The 25,728-nt window shown below is 32.5% G+C and overlaps 1 pseudogene; it reads right to left on the bottom strand.

Moving 5' to 3' along the window:
• Positions 1 to 25,728, bottom strand: part of LOC116481144 (pescadillo homolog) — a 73,226-nt pseudogene that overhangs the window by 30,121 nt on the left and 17,377 nt on the right.

Below are 25,728 nucleotides of genomic sequence, written 5' to 3'. Positions count from 1 at the left end.
TAACACGTTTTATGAGGCCAGCATTGTCCTGATACCAAAGCCTGGCAGAGACATAACCAAAAAAGAGAATTTCAGACCAATATCCTTGATGAACATTGATGCAAAAATCCTCAATAAAATACTGGCAAACCAAATCCAGCAGTACATCCAAAAGCTTATCCACCATGATCAAGTGGGCTTCATCCCTGGGATGCAGGGCTGGTTCAACATACACAAATCAATAAATGTAATCCAGCATATAAACAGAACCAAAGACAAAAACCACATGATTATCTCAATAGATGCAGAAAAGGCCTTTGACAAAATTCAACAACGCTTCATGCTAAAAACTCAATAATTTAGGTATTGATGGGACGTATCTCAAAATAATAAGAGCTATCTATGACAAACCCAGCCAATATCATATTGAATGGGCAAAAACTGGAAGCATTCCCTTTGAAAACTGGCACAAGACAGGGACGCCCTCTCTCACCACTCCTATTCAACATAGTGCCGGAAGTTCTGGCCAGGGCAATCAGGCAGGAGAAGGAAATAAAGGGTATTCAATTAGGAAAAGAGGAAGTCAAATTGTCCCTGTTTGCAGATGACATGATTGTATATCTAGAAAACCCCATCGTCTCAGCCCAAAATCTCCTTAAGCTGATTAGCAACTTCAGCAGTCTCAGGATACAAAATCAATGTACAAAAATCCCAATCATTCTTGTACACCAATCACAGACAAACAGAGAGCCAAATCATGAGTGAACTCCCATTCACAATTGCTTCAAAGAGAATAAAATAACTAGGAATCCAACTTACAAGGGATGTGAAGGACCTCTTCAAGGAGAGCTACAAACCACTGCTCAATGAAATAAAAGAGGATACAAACAAATGGAAGAACATTCCATGCTCATGGGTTGGAAGAATCAATATCGTGAAAATGGCCATACTGCCCAAGGTAATTTATAGATTCAATGCCATCCCCATCAAGCTACCAATGACTTTCTTCACAGAATTGGAAAAAACTATTTTAAAGTTCACATGGAACCAAAAAAGAGCCCACATCACCAAGTCAATCCTAAGCCAAAAGAACAAAGCTGGAGGCATCACGCTACCTGACTTCAAACTATACTACAAGGCCACAGTAACCAAAACAGCATGGTACTGGTATCTATTATCAAATTTGATAAGCTTAATCTCCCTAGGATTAAGTTAGTTTGTTAAACAAGTAAATAATTAGACAAAAAGCAGGTGAGTCCAAGCAAATTCTAGTTCTGCTGCTTTCTGTAGATTCTAATAAAATGAAACATCTAACAAGCCTCAATTTTGAAATCCTATATTTCTGTTTAAGACAAACACAGAACATACAAATAAGAATTTCTACAACAAAATTAATCTTCACTTTTTAATTTCATTACTAAATACTTAGATAAAAAATATTTAACAAAATTGGTAGAATTACCAAATTTGTGAACTTCTACTTCTAGAAATAACAAGTAAAAGAAACTTTTAAAGTATTTGCCTAGATGCAACCTTAAATATGAAAGAATCTCTACCATCTAGATAACATTAAATAATTAATTTACAACTCTTGCCTCAATTTACAAGGTAAGAGGCAGACAAATTAAAGATGATAATCAACGTAATCAAACAGATGAATAGGTCTGCTCTGTAAAAGAAATGTGTAATACCTATGCAGTGCCTTTGTTAGTATGATGATATAGCTTGATTAAAATTAGCCAACAACATTTCAAATGTAAAATAAACAATGCCTCTCATACAGCATTATTGTTTGCCTTGCATTTTTGTACAGTTTCCAAAGCCATATACCCAAACACAAATTTAAGAATAAGACACATAAATATAAAGCATTTTTTTCTGTGAAAAGATGATATTTAAGAAGCACAACACAACAGGATGTGAATGATGATGTAATAATTCACATCCTTTGCATGGTTAGACATAAGATCATACTGAGCTCCATTTAATGCACAAGGTGTGAATTATTACCCCATAATTCACACACAGAATAGTTTATTGTGCTTATAAACAAGTCCCTATACAAATTTTTATTAAAAAGAGCTAAATGTTCAATTGTAGTATGTTTTTAAAAGGATATGTGAAGAAACAATGAGAATATGAATTAGAATAACATTAGACGTCTTGAATTTTAAACACAGTACTGTAACCAAAAAAATCAAAATGCATTTTTTTTTTTGCCTTTCTTGACTGATGTTCAGACACAGCAGGTATTTTAGCAGCCAAGTCAGTTTATGCGATAGTTACCAGAGATCCCCTTAGAATCATCTCTTTTTTTCACCATTCACCTCCCCTGCTAGGTTTTTTAGCATTACTTCAGAGCTATATAACCCTCTGAAGTTTCACTTATACTTTTTAAAGCCTGCTAGTTTAGTTCTTGTGCACAGGAAAACCATAAAAGCCTCCTAGCTCTCTTCTATCAAGTTCTAGATAGCATGAAGCTGAAGTAGTTGTTTACCTTTGAACTTGGGATTCCTGGAAATTCTCTTGATTGTGAGCAATTAACTCCACTGAAAAACAAGCTTTCTGCAACTGATTCTCACAGCTAGCTTTTAAGAAATTTGGCTTATAGTGGGATTTAATGGGCTCCTTTCGATATGGGTCTGTATTAAAGAGTGGAGCTGCATTTGGATAGTAAGCACAGGTTAAACAGAAATCGTATTGAGCAATGGCTTGGAGTAATTGCTCAGATAATTCTAGAAAACTTCCCTGAAATTTTCTTTCTTTAACTTTTATTTAAGTTCAGGGGTACATGTGCAGGATTGTTACATAGGTAAACTTGTGTCATGGGGGATTGTTATACAGATTATTTTTGTCACCCAAGTATTAAGCCAAGGACCCCGTGTTTTTCTGGATCCTCTCTCTCCTCTCACCCTCCACCCTCTGACAGGCCCCAGTGCATGTTGTTCCCTGTATGTGTCCATGTATTATCATCTCATCCTTTAGCTCCCACTAATAAGTGACAGCATGTGGTATTTGGTTTTCTGTTCCTTCATTAGTTTGCTAAGGATAATGGCACCCAGCACCATCAGTGTCCCTGCAAAAGACAGGATCTTGTTATATTTTTATGGCTGCATAGTATTCCATGGTATATATGTACCACATTTCCTTCATTCAGTCTATTATTGATGGGCATTTAGGTTGATTCTGTCTTTGCTATTGTGAATAGTGCTGCAACGAACATACAGGTGCATGTGTCTTTGTAATTAAATGATTTATATTCTTTGGGGTATATACCCAATAATGGGATTGCTGGATCGATGGTATTTCTGTCTTTAAGTCTCTGAGGAATCACCACACTGTCTTTCACAATGGTTGAACTAATTTACACTCTTACCAAAAGTGTATAAGCATTCCTGTTCCTTCACAACCTTGCCAGCAGCTGTTATTTTTTGACTTTTTATTAATAGCCATTCTGACTGGTATGAGATGATATCTAATTGTGGTTTTCATTTGCATTTCTCTAATTATAAGTGATTTTTAGCTTTTTTCCCTGTTTGTTGGCTGTATGCATGTCTTCTTTGGAGAAGTTTCTGTTCATATTCTTTGCCCACTCTTTAATTGGGTTGTTTTCTTCTTGTATATTTGTTTAAGTTCCTGTAGGTGTTGGCTATTAGACCTTTGTTGGAAGCATACTTGGCAAAAATTTGCTTCCATTATGTAGATTTGTCTATTCACTCTGTTGGTAGTTTCTTTTGCTGTGCAGAAGTTCTTTAGTTTAATTAGACCACATTTGTCAATTTTTGCTTTTGATGCAATTGCTTTCAGTGTCTTCATCATGAAATCTTTGCCTGTGTCTATGTCTTGAATGATATTGCCTAGGTTGTCTACCAAGGTTTTTATAGTTTTGGGTTTTACATTTAAGCCTTTCATCCATTTTGAGTTTATTTTTGTATATGGTGTAAGGAAGGAGTTCAGTTTGAATCTTTTGCATAAGGCTAGCCAGTTATCTCAGCACCATTTATTGAATAAAGAATCCTTTCCCCATGGCTTGTTTTTGTCAGGTCTGTTGAGGATCAGATAGGCATTAGATTGTAGGTGTGTGAACTTATTTCTGGGCTATTTTGTTCCATTGGTTTATGTGCCTGTTTTTGTATCAGTACCATACTGTTTTTGTTACTGTAGCCCTGAAGTGTAGTTTGAAGTCAGGTAGCATGATGCCTCCAGCTTTGTTCTTTTTATTTAAGATTGTCTTGGCTATCCAGGCTTTTTTTTGGTTTCATATGAATTTTAATATAGTTTTGTCTAGCTCCATGAAAAATGTCAATGGTAGTTTAATAGGAATAGCATTGAATCTATAAATCGCTTTGGGAAGTATGGCCATTTTTTGATATTTATTCTTCTTATACATGAATGTGGGATGTGTTTCTATTTGTTTATGTTATCTCTGATTTCTTTCAACAATGTTTTGTAGTACTCCTTGTAGAGATCTTTCACCCTCCCTAGTTAGCTATATTCCCAGATATTTTATTCTTTTTGTGGCAATTGTGAATGGGATTGTGCTCCTGATTTGTCTCTCAGCTTCACTGTGGTTGCTATATAATAATGCCAGACATTTTTACACAATGATTTTATAGCCTGATACTTTACTGAAGTTGTTTATCAGCTTATGAAGCTTTTGGGCTGAGGCAATAGGATTTTCTAGATATAGGATCATGTCATCTGCAAACAGAGATAGTTTAACTTCCTCCATTCCTACTTGGGTACGCTTTATTATTATTTATTTTTTTCTTGCCTGATTGCTCTGGACCAGCCTTCCAATACCGTGGTTGAACAGGAGTGGTGAGAGAGGGCATCCTTGTCTTTTGCCAAGAATGTTTCCAGTTTTTGCCCATGCAGTATGATTTTGTCTGGGGGTTTGTCATAGATGGCTCTTATTATTTTGAGATATGTTCCTTCAATAGCTAGTTTATTGAGAGTTTTTAACATGAAGATGTATTGAATTTTATCAGAAGCCTTTGTGGCATCTATTGAGAGAATCATGTGGTTTTTGTCTTTAGTTCTGCTTATGTGGTGAATCACATTTATTGATTTGTGTATGTTGAACCAACACGGCACCTTAGGGATAAAGCATATTTGATTGTGGTGAATAAGCTTTTTGATGTGCTGCTGGATTTGGTTTGCCTGTATTTTGTTGAGGATTTTTGTACTGATGTTCATCAAGGATATTGGCCTGAAGTTCTCTTTTTTTGTTGGATCTTTGTCAGATTTTGGTATCAGGATGATGCTCGCCTTGCAGAATGAGTTAGGGAGGAATTCCTCCTACTGAATTTTTTAGAATATTTTCAGCAGGAGTGGTATCAGCTCTACTTTGTACATCAGGTAGAATCCCTCTGGTCCTGGGATTTTTTTTGTTGGTTGGCTATTTATTACTTACTCAACTTCAGAGCTTGTTTTGGTCTGTTCAGCAATTTAATTTCTTCCTGGCTCAGTCTTGGGAGGGTGTCTGTGTCCAGGAATTTATGTATTTATTCTCAATTTTCTAGTTTATGTGCAGAGAGGTGTTAATAATATTCTCTGATGGCTGTTCATATTTTACTGGGTCAATGGTAATATCCCTTGTCATTTTTGGTTGTGTTTATTTGAATCTTCTCTCTTTTCTTCTTTATTAGTCTAGCTAGTTGTCTGTTTTATTAATTTTTTTTCTAAAAATCACCTTCCGAATTTGTTGATCTTTTGAAGGGTTTTTATGTCTCTATCTTCTTCAGTCCAGCTCAGATTTTGGTTATTTGTTGTCTTCTGCTAGCTTAGGGGTTTGCTTCTGGTTCTCAATTTCCTTTAGTTGTGATTTTAGGTTGTTAAGTTGAGATCTTTCTAACTTTTTAATGTGGCCGTTTAGTGCTATAAACTTCCTTTCTGTAACTGCGTTGGCTGTGTTCCAGAGATTCTGGTATGTTGTATCTTTTTTTCTGATTAATTTCGAAGAACTTCTTGATTTCTGCCTTAATTTCATTATTTACCCAAAAGTCATTCAAGAGCAGGTTATTCAATTTTCATGCTTTATTAGCATGTGGAATATTTTGGAACAACTCCAAAAATGCTCCTTTTGTGTGAGGTGTTTTATTTTTTGCATTTTTATTATGACAAAATATACATGACATAAAATATAGCATTTAAAAATTACTAAATATATATTTAAATGGCATTAAGTACATTCACAATGTTGTGCAACCATCACCATTATATATTTCCAGAACTTTTACATCATCCCAAACAGAAACTCTGTGCCCTTTAAACAATAACTGCCCATTCCTCCTTCCCCAAGTCCTTGGTAACCGCTATTTCACTTTCTGTCCCTATTAATCCTTTTTTTTTTTAATGGTTTGTGAGACTATGCAATTCAGTGTGAGCATTGGAGAAAAAAAAATATCATTAGTCTTCCTGACTATTGATAGCTAAGGCCTAAACTACTTTTTAAATAATATTGATTGAAATTGTTAATATTGATATGTATTTGTAAAATATAAACTTAATGAGATATTAATAGCTCCAAGTAATTGCTACTTTGTTAGTGTTACTAGGAATATTTTTCTACTATTGGTGGGCAATATTATAACAAAAATTGGATGAAGTATACGCTATAGATTTCAACTATTTGAGGGATTGCTGTGCAAATTTTTCACACTAGGGAACTAGACTAATATTGAGGGGACTATGATTTGAATAGGAATACTTAATACAAAGTTTAACTCTCCTTTGTTACCTGAAATCAGTGTGATTCTTTTGAGAGTTATTTTGCTACAGTCTTACAGATTTTTTAAAATGACAGACCCATTTGGATATAATCTTTTTTTTTTTTTTAAGAGAGAGAGGGACTTGCTCTGTTACCCAGGCTAGAGTGTAGTGGCATGATCATGGCTCACTGTAACCAGCTCCTGAATTTGTGATCTTTTGAAGGGTCTTTGTGTCTCTATCTTCTTCAGTTCAGCTCTGATTTTGGTTATTTGTTGTCTTCTGCTAGCTGAGGGATTTGTTTGCTCTTGGTTCTCAAGTTCTTTTAGTTGTGATTTAGGCTCAAGCACCCTCCCACCTTTGCTTCCCAAAGCACTGAGATTGCAAGTGTGAGCCAATGTGCTCAGCTTCCATTTGGACATATTTTCTAATAGCCATGTCATTTATATAAGTTTATATATCAGATGGACTCTTCCTATTTTCATATTGGTACCACTCAACTAACATTTTTAAATGATGTTTGCAGTCATTAAATGTTATCCAGAATTTTCTCAAAATGTGAGAAAATGAGTTTCCAATTTTTATTAGGTTTTTATATGTTACTATTATTTCAGTCAATGAAAGTCTACTTTGTATTGTTTCTGAGTTTTCTAATATTCTATGGTATTGAAAACAATCACAGTATTAAAAATTTAAAGAATTTCTTCTGCATGAATACGTCTGCCAGTAAAGCTATCTATAAAATTATCACTTCTGTTATTGCATTCTTTAGTTTCAGGATTTCTATTGGGTTCTTTTTATGGTTTCCATTTTTTTATTAAACTTATTTTGCCCATGCATTGTTTTCCTAATTTTATTTAGTTGTTTATCTGTTTTGAGCATCTTATTCAGCTTCTTTAAGATGATTATTTTATTTTTTGACAATTCATAGATCTGTAGTTCTATAGAGATCTAGTGGAAGTGGGCTGCTAGGATTTTATTGCTTTCCTTTGGTTGTATGACAGCTGCCTGATTTTTTATGATCAGCATAGGCTTGCATTTGTGTCTGTGCATTTGAAGGAGCAAACACCTCTTCCAGTCTTTACAGACTGTTTTTGGTAGGTAAAGGTCTTTTAGGTCCATTGACTGATGGGATTACCTCCAGAATAGGGGTCTTATGGGATTGGAGCCAGGTCACATGGCTACTGCTGAGTCTGCAGTGAGGTCCACAGGCCTGTTACCAGGGGTTTGAGGTGGGGTGGATCCTGCCTGGTGCCTGGTTGTACTAGATTAGGCTTCTTGGTACATCACTTCAAATATAGATTAGGTTTCATAAATACTAGCTAAAAGCACAAAATTATTGTGTTAGTGATCAGATAAGAAAATCCATATTTTTTAAAGTCCTTTTAAGATAACATTTCTTTATCTTGATAAAATATATTAATAGGGTTGAAATTCTGACTCCAAATAAAACATTTTTCAGCCTCAATGTCTGCTTAGTAAAACAGGAATTCATAAGCATACTCTGAGGATATATGAACTAATTTATGTCAAGTCCTTGGAACATTATATAAATGTTCCTAGCACATAGGAGGTATATATATTTTCTAACAGCCCTATAACTTTTCTAACTTGATTTTTAATGTGTATAACTTTGATTATTTTTATCTTTATATTAATATCATCCTACTAAAATATTTAAAAATTAAATATGTAGTCACTATTAAATATCAAGTATTATCTCAAAATATGAAAAAATGGTTTCAAGTTTTTATTAGGATTTCATGGATATTTTTATTTTAATCAATTAAAACATTTATATTTGTTTTGTTCTCTATATAAATATTATCTATCACCATCATCATCATTGTAGACTCTTCTAATTTGGTTATTTATTATATATTATTACAATTAAGTTATTGAATTTTCCCTTTAGTTTTCTTTTCAAGTTTAAGACAATAGCCTTTTAAACCAAAATATATTTGAATATTTGCCTCGGGAAAACTGTACTTTACCCTGATATTTGGCTGTTTATAGGTTTGGATGAGGCTGATGTTCGGTTACACACAATTAGATTTAATACAAAAATATTCATTTACTGAGTAATACTTATTGATATAAAAAAAGTCACTAACTTCCATGTTGCCTTTTTAAAAATGTGCTGGCATTAATCTGTGTAGCTGTTCTCTTCTGTACCTAGATCTTTCTGAACATTAAATCTTAGATGTTCCACAAGCAACTTAACCTCAAAAACTACAAAAATTACACACTGTATATCATCCCTTCTCCTCCAGACCTAAAAAAACCTGCCATTCTGTTTTATTCTTAACTAAACTAGAAGTAGATCTAAGTCTGTTACATATCCCACATTCTATGGAAATCATCACTATCTCCTATCCATTTAGGCATGATGTTCCCGTTTCCACCTCTGAAATACCCCTAGTCATTCTCCGTAATGCCATCCTGGATATGCTTTGGTTATATTTTCAATAATTCCTATTAGACAACATTTTCTTAATTATTTTCCCATTTCCTAGAGTATATATTCCTACTTTTTCAGAAAACTGAGTTTATTATGCCTTATTCACCTTTACCCATATTTTATAAAACAAAGTCAGCTAGGAATTGTGCTAAGTGCCAACTAAATGATTATTAACATCGAATATGATATTCTCATGATATTTACTTTTTGAAATAGGAATGAATAATTTCCAATGAATATATGTTTTAATTAAAACTAGTCAAATTTAGATTGGAATCTTTTGAAAGCAAGGCAAGTCTAATTCAACATGGAGTCCATTTTCCCCCAGTAATATCCATCCTTAAAAATAAGTGAGTCATGGTTATTGCTTCTATCTATTAAGTATATATTTAGTAAAACATTATAGTATGTAGTAAAGTTTTATAGCATCCTTCCATGTGCAAAATTTTTACTCACAAATCTCTAGGCCTTAAAAATTAAGACAAAATCTCTGAAATGACTAATTATTAGTTCTCAAGCAACTGGACAAAAGTAAATAATTCATGAAGTTAGAAACCTGAAAAGATGTTCATTTGAGCCTAGTTATTTTAGAAGTGTTTGTATAAATTCCATTACTTATTTTTAACTATATGTTTCAGGAGAAATAGATGTTTTTTCTTTTAATTATTTGAAAGCTGTGGTCAAACTGAAATTTTTGCAAGGTCTTTATCTTTGATCTATGTTAAAAAAATGTGAGGATAGGGATACATACTTCTTTGAAAGCTCCCAGAGAACCTATTTTATGGTGAAAATTATTAAAAACAAAACATTATTGGTCAAAATCACGACATTATGCTTCATATAGAAACATTGAAATACGCCGTAGTGAGTTCCCAGCTATAAATTAAATACAAAACACATGGTGGGTTATTTTGTAAGAATATCTAACATGTCATAGAATTCTATTATTTTACACTAATTATACATACTTTGAAAATTGATATCAAAAGTCAGTTTAAAACCAGAATATTTCTGTCTCTCAAATTGTTTAATAAAGCATTGAAAATGAGTTCTTCTAATTTTTAAAAAAATATTAATTAAAATATAATAAGGAAATTAAATGGAGCTTATTTTCCCAATTAAAACAATGCAATTAAAAACAATGATTTTCTCATTTATAATCTTATGCAATATAGGCAAGAACAATGTTTTGTAGTAGAAGTTGTTAGAAAATTTGTCCTGGTTAAATGGAGATGTCTTCCTATAATATATTAAAACCATTTTAAAACACTATATTGCCAGACTGATTCTAAATTACGTATAGCAAAATCAATATATTGAATAATTCATGAAAGACTTAACTAATATTTTATTTTACACAATTACGGTATATTGACATTGGAATATTAGCACCAACAAAGTTAAAATTTTACTATGAATCAATGCTTTATTTTATATTGCATTTTTCTAAATTAACGTATATTTCTCATTCACTGCTTTGTCTGTTGCATAAAAAGTTCATATGAGACATTCAGCTTAAAAAATCATAGTGTGAATGTGCTAGCTTGAAGTTTTCTTTTCCTTGTTTTCTCTGAACATGTATACCATATTTTAGATAGGAAAATTCTTAAATTTTATTATTGGATAAGTCTCTTTTAACACATTTAAAGTAATCTGTCAGTAAGTTACTATAAAAATAAATGTAAAGAAGAATAGTCTCTAGCAAAGTGTTTATGCGCTTATCTATTTTTAATTCACATCCATTAATACTACATTTTGAAGTCTGAAATAAATCACTTTCCCTATAGCACAACCCTTTGGTTGAGAGCAGGAAAAGGAATTACTGGGAAAGTCTGACAACGATTATTGAGGAAACACAAATACTAATTGCTTATGTTTTCATGACTTTGTTTGTTCATGTTCAGCTAAAAATAGCTCAAAAGAAATTTTACTTTTGTTAAAGAAGGACTTTGAAATTCTACTGAAACTGCTATTTCTAAATTCTGATAATTTTAATGCAAGGTAGTCTGGAGCGACGTGTTTGTATAATGTTGTCTCATTCCCTTCTTTCAGATGTAATCTGCATATGCACTAACACAGGCTGAACTTGTAGTCATAAGTTATCTAAGATTTAGAATAACATTTATTTGCTATGATTTTAGTTATGTTTCCTGAAATCCTAATAATAGTCACTCACAATATTTTATATTAGCAACATATAGAAATTTTTCTGAGAGTAGTGCAACGAATAGTCAATGGATTTGTCACTTAATTAATTTTCCCTTATTTTTCTCCAATTAGAGCACTTGGTTATTCTTTATATGAAGAGAGACCATTTCTACTTTCAGGTCTTTGCTCTTGTAGTCTCTCCAAAGATGAAGTGCCTTCCTTTCTTTTATCATCTAGTATTTCCTTTAACATCTAGCTGTGTGGAATCTTTGCAGATTTAGCCCTGGTTACTCCAACTGGCAATTGTCTCTGAAATGATCCACTAAAATTACAATCTCTAGAGCATAGCAATTAGCAGCACACACTTTTAATTCACATACCCCTAATTTTATTTTGTTTTGTTTTTTATGTCAGAGTTTGAGGGAGGGAGTACATATTAATTTTTAAATTTTTAAATTGACAAATAATAATGGTACCTACTTATGGAGTACAATTTGGGATTTTGATACATACACGTATAATGATAAAATCAGGGTGGTTAGCATACCCATCACCTCAAGCATTTATTATTTCTTTATAGTGAGAACATTCAAAGGCCTCTTTTCTAGCTATTTTGTAATATACAATACCTTATCTTTAACCATAGTAATAGAAAGCGATAAATTATTCATCTTATCTAATTGTAATGTCATACTCATTGACCAACCTATCCTCGTTCTTCCTTGTCCCTTACCCTAGTCTCTGGTAACTAATCTACCTCTATGATATGAACTTTTTTTTAAAGATTCCAAATATAAATAAGATCGTGTGGTATTTGTCTATGTATCTGGCTTATTTCACTTAGAATGATGTCTTCCAGGTAATTGTGTATGACAAGATTTCGTTATTTTTTTATGGCTGAATAGTATTCCTTTATGTACATATACCACATTTTCTTTATTCATTCATCTGTTGTTGGACACTTAGGTTGATTCATGTCTTGGCTGTTGTAAATAGTACCACAACAAACACGAGAGTGTAGATATCTCATTGGCATACTGATTTCATTTCCTTTGGATATATACTCAGTAGTGGGACTTTTGGATCACATGGAAGTTCCATTTTTAGTGTTTTAAGGAACCTCCATAGTGTTTTCCATAATGGCTGTACTGATTTGCAGTTCCTCCAAAACTGTGTACATGTTTATTTTTCTCCACATCCTTGCCAGTTGTTTTCTTTGGTCTTTTTTATAATGGCCATTCTAATAAAGTGAGATGGTATCTCTTATTGTGGCTTTAATTTGCATTTCCCTGATGGTTAGTAATGCTGAGCATTTTTTCATATACCTGTGGGTTATGTGTATGCTCTCTTTTGAGAAATTTCTATTAGAGTATTTTTGTGCATTTTTAATTACATAATTTGAAGTTTTTTGTTTTGTTTTGTTTGTTGTTTTTGAGTTGTTTAAGTCCCTTATAAGTTTTGGATATTAACCCCTTGTCTAATGTGTAGTTTGAAAATATCTTCTCTGTAGATCACCTTCTCACTCTGTTAGTTTTTCTTTCTTTGTCCCTAACATTGAGATATAGCAATGTTGCTTTTAGGAGGATATTATAATATTTTCATCAAGACAAAAGATGGTTTTAAGCAAAGTAGTGGCAAAGAAGATATAAGCAGGAGCTGATTTGCCAATGAATTATGGTGAGTGAAGGAGAGAGTGAGAGGTAATAACGATGACTGACACTTATGGCTCTTAAGCAGATGGTCAGATGGTATGATGTATACAGACAGAGGAAAGGCTGAAAGTACCTAACTTAGGTGGTAAATGAAAATTTTAATAATAAATATGTTAAGATTAAGATGACCATAATATTTTAAGTGGAATAAATAGAATAGGTTATTATGTATATGTTTTAGAACTCAAAGAAGAGGTCAGAGCTGGAGAGATAACTTTGAAAGAAATAAATTTGAGATTCATCAATGTATAGCTAAAGGTCTGTAAAATATTAACAGTATTTCCCTCATTTTAGAGATAAGGAAAGTGAGACACACAGTTAAATCATATAGGTAGTCATTCTAGGTTTTCATTTCTTAACCACTATAGCATATTATAATAGAAATTTTCTAATAATCATATCATATTTGATATAGTCAAAGAGTTAAGTCTACTGATATTTGCCTCATACATGTTACAGGGGATATTACCTCCAGAACCTGTAATGTGTTTATTTTAACTTATAGTAAATTATCTCACATTAACCACTGATTTTTTTCTTTCCCTCAGTTTGGGGTGAGTAATATAGATCTGCACCATAGTTTACATAATACACCTGTATATAACAAAAGCAAAAATAGCCTTAAACTACACAGCCTCAAACTTCATTCTTAAAAAACTTGTTTTACAATCTTTCAAAAAAGAAAGAGTAGCAACGTCAATTAGAGAAGTACTTCGCCTTCTGTAATCAGAAACTTCTAAACTTCTTCTTGGACGTGGTAGAAAAATTATGTTACTTATGTCAGTTTTCCCACCTAGAAAATCATAAGATCATTATTTTTTACCTTGATTATATATCTCCTTTTTGCATTTTGTTGTTGTTGGCTTATCACATCGGTAGTTCACTCAGGAACATCTCAGTTGAACGTATGTGTCATCATTTTTTTTTTTCCCTGTGACCTGTATCCTGTCATCTTCTGTTTGTACTGTATATATTGTTTTACTACATCTTTGACACTTACACTTTTTAGAATTTCATTAGTTATTTCAGGCTCATCATGTAAAACTTTGAAAATGCATGAAAAATTCAGTGTGATATAGTGAATGAGGGTAGAGTCTCAGAGTCACGCTAATTGAATACAAATTCTGACCCCAAAACTTACCATCTTAATGTTTTAGGCAAATTATTTAACCTCCCTTAAGAGTCACTTTCCTCATTCATTAAATGGGGATATTGAATAGTGTGTAGATTAGGATCACATAAGGTAATTTGTTTGGAACACTTAACAGAATACCTGGCACGGAGTGAGCACTTAATATGTGTTCAAATGTTGTATACTTCATTTAAATTACTATTAATCACGCTTGTAATCCCAGCACTTTGGGAGGCCGAGGCAGGCAGATCATGAGGTCAGGAGATCGAGACCATGGTGAAACCCCGTCTCTACTAAAAATACAAAAAAAAAATTAGCCGGGCGTGGTGGCGGGCGCCTGTAGTCCCAGCTACTGGGAGAGGCTGAGGCAGGAGAATGGCGTGAACCCGGGAGGTGGAGCTTGCAGTGAGCCGAGATTGTGCCACTGCACTCCAGCCTGGGCGACAGAGTGAGACTCCGTCTCAAAATAAATAAATAAATAAATAAAAATAAAAATAAATTACTATTAAGATAATTCTTTGTACTGTATATTGGTTATTGATTAATGGTTTTCTAAATTTAATGCATTATGGCTGCTGATTTCAGTTGAAATTAAAAGTTAGATTTTTTTCTTCACATAATTGAATACTTAAGTAATCAACGACATTCTTTTAAGTTAAAATATTATGGCAAAAATGTGATCCTTGTTTATTTCCTGACTTAATTAGGGTTTATACTTTTAAATATGCATTTTTTCATTTGGGACACTTACAAACACTATATACTGCACACTTAATTTTAGGACAAAGTTTTATCAGTTGTCAATATTGCTTTTACCAATTACAATGGTTTGGATATTTGACCCTTCCAAATTTCAAGGTGAAATTTGATCATTTAGGAGGTGGAAACTAATTGGAGATGTTTTGTTCATGGGGGCAGATCCCTCATGAATAGCTTGGTGCTGTCCTTCAGTAATGAGTGAGTTCTCACTCTATTAGTTCTCAAAAAAGTTAGCTATTTAAAAAAGCCTGGCACCTCCCTCCCCTCTCTCTCTCACTTTCTTTCTTGCCATGTGATCTCTGCACACTCTTGCTCCCGTTTGCTTTCTGCCATGAGTGGAAGTAGTCTGAGCCTCCCACCAGAAGCAATTGGTACCATGCTTCTCATAAAACCTGCAGATCCATGAGTCAAAGTTTTTCTTTACATATTACACACCCTCAGATATTGTATTCCTTTTTAAGCAACACAAAAATGGGTGAAGACACCAGTTCTTGCATATTCATGCCAATTTTTGATAACTTTTTGAATTTGTAATGCAATCATTGTCAAAGAGATGATTCACCACTTCTTGCAAACCTAACATCAATTCCTGCCTTCTATGGAGTTTGTAAATACATATTCAAGATGACATCAAACAGCCATGGTCACAATATATTATTCTGCTTTGTTCCTCTGTTGGTAATTATTTCCATAAGAGGAAGTATCATAAAATCCAGACTAAAATTATAGCATATGACTAATAAATGTCCTATAGTGTTAAATTAATTCTGACTTCCCTAAGAATATTTACTATAGCAGAATTTTCAAGTGCATCAGACTCTCTCTTGCCTTCAAAGAATGTGAAATTGATTGAGTATAATGTTCTCAGAACTTAGCTGTTATCCAAATTTTTTTTAAAGTGATGTGACATGAAGTTGAGTAATCTAAGTAAAATCTGATTTGTAGGGAAAAAGAAAGACAAAATAATTTTATTTTCCAATGCTTACTAGGTGCCAAATTCTGTGTAGATGCTTTTTATATATAGCCTATTATAAGCACAATACGGTGACCTCACATATTAACATGTGCTATTGTTCCTAGTTCACAGAGGAAACTATAATATAGAAAAGATAATTAACTTGCTTAATGTAAATCAGCTAGAAAACAATGGAATTTAAATTCAAATATAGGTATGTTGGTTGCAATCTTCATTCTTTCCACTGGTGTATACTGCTAAAGTTTTAAATATTTGGAAAAATATTTGATGAATATATAATATATTCCTGAAATTATTAGTCCTCTGGATCCACTTTCTACCCTTCTCCTTTGCTTTAGGTCTGAAGAGGCTGTCTTGTATAGACTGTATCACTTCAGTCTTGCAAAAGGATTTGGCCAACAGAGTCATTAGGAGAATGTAAAAGAATAGATGAACAGTGAGGTCAAGATACACATTTCCTCTGTTCAATTTCTGTCAGGTCACTATTAGTTGACTGGACCTAGGTTCACAGTGCATCTTGAACATCCCTCTCCTTATAGCTCCCATTTTTCGTTTCTAGTAATCACTTTCCCACTTCCCCTTCAAACTTAGGGTTAGTTACAGCTCTCCTCACTCTCCTTATTAGCCCAGGAGTACTAAAACACCACCATTGGTGGTTTTTCTAAATGCTACCCATAAATTAGATTCACCAATTTATCAATTGTCCTCAATTCTACATTGTTTGTTTAATTATTACCTTGTAGGACATTTAATAACATAATTAATTATATTATACTATCTGATATTCTAACACATGAGATGCATTTATCATTGTTGTTTACATTGTCATAGGATTTCATTTGTGCATGGATGGTATTGTGCTACAAATTTCATATAGAACATTTTCTTTCCTTCCAGGTAAATAGTAAAAGAGGGTTGAACTTCATTGCCAAATAAAGTTAATACAGTGTTTATCGTTAAATCATCCCAGAAATCTGTACAGGTGTATACATACTATGGTTTTGGAATAACTTATACAACAAATAGCATTTCTTTTGATAAATAAAAAAAAAAATCGAATCCCAAGAAGTTAGGCAACCCTAAGATCAGAGAGTTAAAGTGGATGTAAATCTACATACCACTCTCTTCTCATTTATGCTTTTTATATTTTCTTTGAATTCCTTTATAGGTTTTGATAGTTCAGAATCTCCTGAAATATTGTGCAATAATCTTCCTAATTTAGTTTTAAAAAGTTCTTGCAAGTCTATTTCTATGATTTCTGAAAATATCTTCTATCAGAAGCATGAATAGAGTGAATGCTTAATTTTGCATTGCTGACTTGACATAGCAAAGTGCTCAACATTTTATCTCTGTTTCTTTGTTAAAAATATACTTCAGACTTAATGTGATCAAGTCTATGTACACAATTCTTCCTTGAATTGACAGTTTCATTTTTTCTGAGTTCCTTTTCTTCTATATTTTGTAGTAAAATAATGTTTATAGTGAATTTCAATATTCAATAATCTGATCTCATGAAGATGGTGACTTGTTACCTCTGGTGATCTATGACTTGTTACTAAGATGTAACTGATATTGATTTTTAAGAAATGTTTATAGTATAAAATCCGTCAACTCAGAAAGTATTGCTTGAGCTTAGGAACTGTTTTTCAAGATTAAAATTTTAAAGTAGGGTGCAAAAATTAAAATGTTATATAAATTTACTTATCTAAAATAATTAAATTTAGTATATCAGAAATTACAATTATTCCATCTCCCATAATAGAGAAAGAAATTCACTTGTAAATTTCCTTTCAAATAAATCTATGGCCTGTGTATCTGACTTATGAAAGAAAGATATAGACTGATGATAGATAGATAGATAGATAGATAGATAGATAGATAGATAGATAGATAGATAATGAGAAATATATACATATATATAATGAGATGAATTTTTTTTTTTTTTTTTTTGAGACAGGGTCTTGCTCTGTGGCCCAGGCTGCAGTGCAGTGGCGCAATCTCGGCTCACTGCAAGCTCCGCCTCCTGGGTTCACGCCATTCTCCTGCCTCAGCCTCTCCCAGTAGCTGGGACTACAGGCGCCCGCCCCCACGCCCGGCTAATTTTTTGTATTTTTAGTAGAGACAGGGTTTCACTGTGGTCTCGATCTCCTGATCTCGTGATCTGCCCGCCTCGGCCCCTCGAAGTGCTGGGATTACAAGCGTGAGCCACCGTGCCCAGCCATAAATGGGTAAAATTTTTAAAATGGAAATGTATTTTAACATTATAGGCATTCATAATAAAAAGTACTGACATATTCTTGTTAATAATAGTACAGAAATTTCAAATTTGGGATTCAAAGTCACAACAATAATAATAGCTAAATGCCATTGATTTATTTTCATCTTTTTAAAATTTTACTTTTTGGCTACTATTTTATTTAACAAGACTTAATAGTCAGTCTGAAAGACCTGTGATCTTCCTCAAAGAGCATTTTATCTATGTTCAATTCTTAACTTTTTATGGCTTTACATCTGATACCTTCCTGATGATTTATTTTGCTGAATTGATTCAGAATAGAGGTCATGAATTAAGCTGAATAAATAAATTTCAGATGGCTTTTGTTTCTTCTTTCAACAAAGAACACTTTTGAGACAAGATTGTTCTATTAATATAAAACATATTTTATGGGAATATTTTATATATTTTAAGATAGCATTAATTGATTTTGATTTCTTCTGTTTTTAAATTGAGATTAAAATAAAATTTAAAAACCTAAAAAAATTTTTTCATTTTACTGTTTTAGTGTTTACCCATATTCAGTGATAATTCAACTTCCATTAAAAAGTAAGGCTATTTATTATAGTGCATTTATATACTCTTATTTTTAAATACTACTGTCAACGTCTGTGTTAGGAATGTGTGATACCACTATAAGATACAAATACATAATTTATTAACTTATCAGCTGAAAAGGAGTCCATAATATACCCAAATTTTAATGGGTGAATGCTTAATGTTTATAATAACCAAAAAACCTTCACTGTTCTTTGATCTCTCATTTGTCTCTGTTTTATCTTCACTTAAACCCTAACTCTGAATTGAAGCAAAACAGTATATAGTGAAAAACTCAAATTCTCATTTCTTTTTACATAGGAAAACTATTTCTTGTCATTAAATATTTTTTGCTAAGGTTTTATTGCCAGCTAGACTCAGGTAGAAATTACAGTCAAGACAAAAAATAAAATTCATTGGATCTTTACTATGTTATTATTTCTTTCTTAACTTTTCTGTTTCAAGTCTCTACTCTCCAAAGCCTTTTTTTTCCTTACAGAAGGGTTTATTTGAGCATCATTTTTATTTCATGTACTGTGCTAGATGCTATAGAAATAAAGAAAAAAACGTACTCCCTGTTTTCATGTTGCTTTGGTCCAGTAGCAAAAAAAAAAAAAAAAAAAGTATATGCTATCGATTAGAATATTTTGTGACACGCTTAATAATAAAAATATGTCAAGAAGAAGTAGTACATAGAGTTAATTATTAACTACACTGAGGTCATAGAGATACAGGTCAGAGATTATGAGTGGTATGATGGAGGGGCAGCATTTTGCAGGATAAAGACGGATAAGAAAAAAAGCTTTCTAAAGACAGATGAATGGTGATAGGAAATTGGGTGTTACTTTTCAGGAAACTCAAAGTGGCTCACCAAGGTTGGAAAGCAAACTTTAAAAGGAAGTGATGGGAGCAGGGGCGGGAAAGAAACATAGAGTTCAGGAAAACCAAGAAATCCCATGGTTTTTGTGCAAAGCTAAGGGGTGTGGTTTCTTTTTTATCACTCTTTGAAGGATTTGAAACACAGAAATGATATCATCAGATTACTACTTTGAAAAAAGTACTCATATGACAGCTTAATGAGTAAAATTGCTAGAAAGTCATAGCAGATATAAATAACCTAGAAGGTATAGAAAACATTGAAGCTGGTGATGATGAGGCACAAGAAATGGACTTGAATTGAAAGCAGAAATAAATATTGGCTTTTGGGCTGTGAATAAAAAAAATACTTAAGATGATGGCCTGATTTGTTTTCTGAGCAACTGGATGCTAACCAAAGAGAATGAGCAAGAGAAGAATCTTATCTGGTATCCTGGAAAATGAATCTCATTTTGGGCACATTGAGGCACCAGTAAGCAACTAAATGTCAAGTGAATATCATGAGCAAGCTTCCTCAAGAATAATAGACTTTTCAGAGTAAGGAAAATAATTTGATCACTAATCTTAAATTTATAATGTCTGACATAAGGAGGTGTATGAAATAGGCATTAAAAATCTGTAAATGTGTCTAGTCTATTTCCAGAGACCCTGGGGGAGAATAAAGTTCAGTGAGAGGCTCTTATCACTTGACTTTAACCTCAACATTGTTGTAAGATACATTTTTGTTATGCAAACTCAGATTATGTTGTACCTTGGCTGTTTTTTTTTTTTAATGACATATGAAATACAAACTCTTTGGCACTCCAGGCTACATCATGGCTTTCAAACCTTATCTGCCTCCAGTTTTTCCCACATACGATATGCTACAGTGCAAATGAAAAACCAGATATTCCCCGAATAGCCAGTTAATCGTTTCTCCTTGATTTAGAATGCAGTATCTGTAAATCCACCAGTGAAATTCCCTTCGAATATGAACCTTCTTTGACCTTACTTAATTTTTCTCAGTTGTAAGCATTAAAACTATGTGAATTTTGTTTAAATTTTGTTTATTGTTTCCTCCTCATTATTTATGTGTAATATAATACATGTATGGTTATATTGTGCATTTATTTTATTTCCTTGCTACTAGATCAAAATTTCTTTTAGGGCAGTATGTATATTTTACTCCTTCAGGCTTTCTTTCCAATACTTTACTCATAGTATATCCTTAATAAGTATTTAAAATAGTGAATTAAATATAACACAGGTTACATGGAAAATATACTGCAGTTAAGTATATATGTAATTAATATTGTATAATTTAAATAAACGTGGTGATATCTTGAAATGAAAATGCTCATTTCATAAGTAAAGATGTGAGAACTATTACTTACACAACTATTTTGCCAGCCACTACATCATATCTGTTTAACTAAGTTTTTTTGTTATAAAAGTTATTATCATCTGGAAATTTAGAATAAAATTGCTCTTATGGTTCTAAATGTGCAGGTATAAATAATGCGGTGTCTTCATAAAATTTAAGTATTAAAACAACACACCAATTTAAGGCACATAATGTATACATAGAATACCTTTTAGTAAGTAGTATAGTTATAATAAAGTGTAATCTATTTGTTGTGGAGAATAGATTACAAACTTGATGCAGTAGAAAATGCACCAATATCATAATGATACAGAGAAGAATCAGAGGCCGTGAGATAAGAAAAAGAGTGTAAGTTATTTGACTTTTTTGAGCAAGAGCATCCTCATGGGTAAATACATTTGTATTTTGCAGGGCTACTATTAGGGCTAAAAAAAACCCTGTAATGTGACTAGAACATATGTGCACTCAACACATGATTGTTATTGTTACTAATGTTTGTTATTATCAATATTATCGGCTCCAGTACGATTGCACTAGCTATATATATACACATCTCTTTATATGTTCATGTATAAAGAAATAGGAAAAATGCTTATCCACGGAAAGATCATAAATACAAAGTGACTAGCATATCAATATTTTATATCAAATGTATGTTGACAGTATAGTCAGTAGCTTATTTATTTTCTAATATTTCAAGGAATTGTCATATTTATATTAATATGCAACATCAAAAATTAATAAAATTATTACGTATATACACTTATTTTATTTTAAATCATGTTACTCTATGTTAGGAAAGTGGACAGGTGTTAAAATGAAATATACAATGCTTTATCACCAGAAATCTAAAGGAAATTAAATGCCTGTTGGAGAGCACAAGTCTATGTAATGAAATCATCCTTATAAAATTTAAACATTATTCATGTAAGACAGTTTCTATTAGCTAGTTTGGTCTTTCGTTTAAAATTTACAAGTAGATAGCTTGAGTAAAATGGCATCCTTATTAGGAAGCCCAAAAGTGCTATCTGTGTCTCTGTATATTATAAATTGTCTATCCGACTCCATGGAACTACTGCTGTTGTATCTCAAAAGACTAAACCCACAACGACTTCTAATTTATGAAGCCCCAAATTAAAGTTTTCAACTCAGAGATGTTATCAGTTTAAATCCAAACATTTTAATATGATTTTTAAAGAATGACTCATTTAGAGTGTTTTACTCTTATTCTGACCTTTAAGAATTATAGTAATGACCAAATCATTTTACTTAAAACACATTACGAAGTTTTACTTTCTCTTGACTTTTTACTTTTTTTTCCTTTCTAATTCAGATAGCAAAACTTATTCATTGTTAACAATTAGATAATTTACAAAAGTGTACACTAAAAAAAACCTCTACCATTAGTTTTTTTATTTACCATTGAGAAAGTCATGAGTGTTATTATTCTATTTGAAGAAATAAGATAGGTAAACTTTCTAAAATACTTAACTAAAATAGTTCACCCGAACTACCCAGGTTTGAACTGTGTGGGTCCACTCATACAAAGGTTTTTTTTTCAATGAATATATCAACTTTTTGAAGATTTGCAACAACTTGAAAAAATTCACAGATGAATCCACATAGCCTGGAAATATTTAAAAAATTTAAAAAAGGTAAGATATGTCATGAATACATAAAATATTTGTAAATATTAGCATATTTTATCATTTAGTACCATAAAATACACACAAATCTATTACAAAAAGTAAAAATCAAAACTTGTGTATGCGTTTACAAATAGTAATGGTGCCATTGGCTGTTGAGAGAAATGTAAAAAAAAAGTAAAAATACTGTATTAAATTATAACTGTATAAAATTAACTATAATAATGTTATACTAGTGTAATAATTTTGTAGCCACCTCTTGTTATTGCAGTGAGCTCTTGTTGTATCCACTTAAAACACCATGTGATGCTAATCATCTCCCTGTGAGCAGCTTGTCTTGCCAATAAATTGCATACCGCAGTAAAAAATGATCTCTCATAGTTCTCATGTATTTTCCGTGGTGTTTAGTGCAATACAGTAAACCTTAAATAACACCATGAGATCCACATGCAGTGCCACTAGTGATGCTAGAAGTGCCTCCAAGAAGCAAAGTAATGACTTTACAAGAAAAAGTTAAATTGCTTCATATGTACCATAGAATAATGTCTGCAGTTCCAGCAATTGCCCACCATTTCAAGATAAACAAATTCAGCATTAGGACCATTGTAAAAAAGAATAGAGAATTTGTAAAGCCATTGCTGCAATTACTCCAGCAGGCACAAAACTTTGTACTTCTTGTGAAACATGTACCTTTTTATCTTCTATTAAAAATGCAGCTTTTATGTGGATGCACACTGCTATAAGAAAGACATACCTGTAGACTCACAAAATTTGAGAAAAAGGGAAGTCATTATATGACAAAGCAAAAGGAAAGTGAAGGATCCAAAGCTGGAAAATTTAATGCCAGCAAAGGATGGCTTGATAATTTTAGAAAGAGATTTGACTCTAAAAAGTGTCCAGATAACAAGAGAAACAGCTTCTGCTGACCAAGAGGCAGCAGAAAAGTTCCCAGACACTACTAAAGGAATCCTTGAGGGGAAAAGATATTTGCCTCAACAGATTTTTAATGCAGATTAAAGTAGCCTATCCTGGAAAATAAAAATGCCACGAAGGATGTTTATTAGTAAGGAAGAGAAGCGATCTCCAGGATTTAAGGCAGAAAGGGATAGGCTCACTCTACGGTTTTATGCAAATGCTGTTGATGTTTTGATCAGCTCGGCCCTTATCTATAAAGCTACTAATTTCCAAGAATTAAAAGGGAAAGATAAACACCAGCTGCTAATCTTTTGTCTATCTGACAAGAGGTCTTGGAAAATGAAAATGCTTTTACTGGATTGGTTTGATTAATTATTTGTCCTTGAAGTGAGAAAATACCTTACCAGTAAGGGACTGCATTTTAAAGTTCTTTTAACAGTGGATATTGCCCCTGGCTACCCAGAACCCCATGAGTTCAACACTAAGGGCATCACAGTGGTCTACTTACCCCCAAACACAAAGTCTATGATTCAACCTCTAGTCCAAGAAGTCATAAGAACCTTTAAAGCTCATTACATATATTACTCTATGGCAAGGCTTATCAAGGCTGTGGAAGAGAACCCCAGTAAGGAGAACACCGTGAAAGTCTGGAAGGATTACAGCATTGAAGATTCCATCACTATTATAGAAAAAGCCATAAAAGTCTTCAAGCCTGAAACAATAAATTTCTGCTGGATGAAACAATGTCCAGATGTTTTGCATGACTTCACATGATTCACAACAGAACGAATTAAGGAAATTAAGAAAGAGATTATAGCTATGGCAAAAAAGTAGAAGTTGAAGTGTTTCAAGATAGACTCCTTAGAAAAATGCAAAAGCTAATAGACACTACACCAGAGTAATTAGAAGAGAACAACTTGATGAAAGTGAGTGCTTCCAAACCAGTGTCAGAAGATGAGGAAGAAGATGTAGAAGCAGTGACATAAAACATACTGGCATTAGAGAATCTGACAGAGGGTTTGATTTTTCAGGGTTTATTTTTACTTATTTTATGGCATGGACCCTTCTATTAGATGGATACTAAAATTAAAGCAAATGGTAGAAGGATCGGTACTATATAGAAATGTTTGTAAATAAATGAAAAAACAAAAAAATCAGACTGAAATTACAATGCATTTCCATAAAGTGACAGTGGCTGTGCTTGCCTCTCCTAACTCCTCTTTTTCACCTCTTCCACCCCTGAGACAACAAAGCCAAACGATCCTTTCACCCTCTGCCTTGCCAGCCCATTCAGTGTGAAGACAATGAGGATGAAGACCTTTATGATGTTCTACTTTTACTTAATGAATAGCAAATATTTTCTCTTCTTTATGATTTTCTTAATAATATTTTATTTTCTCTAACTTATTTTGTTATAAGAATACAGTATGTAATACATATAACATTAAAAGTATATGTTAATTGGCTGTTTATGTTACTGGTAAAGCTTCTGGTTTACAATAGCAGTTAGCAGTTACATTTTTGAGAAGTCTAAAATTTTATGCAGAATTTTGACTGTAAGAGAGTGAACTAGGACTCCCACCCCTAACCCCTTTGTTACTCAAAGGTCAATTGTACTTAAATATTGTTGAGGTATTAAATATAGACAAAGGTTCAAGCAGTGTTTATGGATTAAACTACTTGGAAAACTACATGTGAAGCCCCAAATCCAGGTCAGCATATTCTTATTGTTTATCCTTCAAAATTAAATCAAGGTTAAATGTATATTATAAGCAATTATCACCATATATTATTATACAAATTCTAGCAAAAAATTAAATTTTTTAAAGGGAAAATTACATTTTAAAAATTAATGGTGTCTTCCACGTCTTTAGATTTTCTTTGGAATTTGTTTTAGTAGAATAATGAGGTTTTGTTTATTTTTTATAATCTAAATGTAATGAAGTTTTGGATTTAGTTATAATTAAAAATTACACAATTGTTATATATGCAACTACTGTAATACCTATGTAACACCTTAGAGCATACAAATGTGTATTATTATAGTTTTATAGGAGTTTATAATTATTTTCAGATTCTTAACTTTGTGGTCTGTTGCTTTGTGTGAACATCACAAAAGTTTTGTCAAATAAGCAAGAGAAAATTTGTTCCTGTGTTCTAAATGAAGAAACTGGAACATACCAAGTTAAATAAAGAGAAGGCAAATTCGAGAGAAGAACTAACGTATATGCCAAAGTA

This window comes from Hylobates moloch, unplaced genomic scaffold, assembly GCF_009828535.3.
Source record: "Hylobates moloch isolate HMO894 unplaced genomic scaffold, HMol_V3 SCAFFOLD_3, whole genome shotgun sequence".
Taxonomy (NCBI): Eukaryota; Metazoa; Chordata; class Mammalia; order Primates; family Hylobatidae; genus Hylobates; species Hylobates moloch.
Note: the sequence above shows the minus strand (reverse complement) of the source record. Positions and strands in the feature narration are given on the sequence as shown.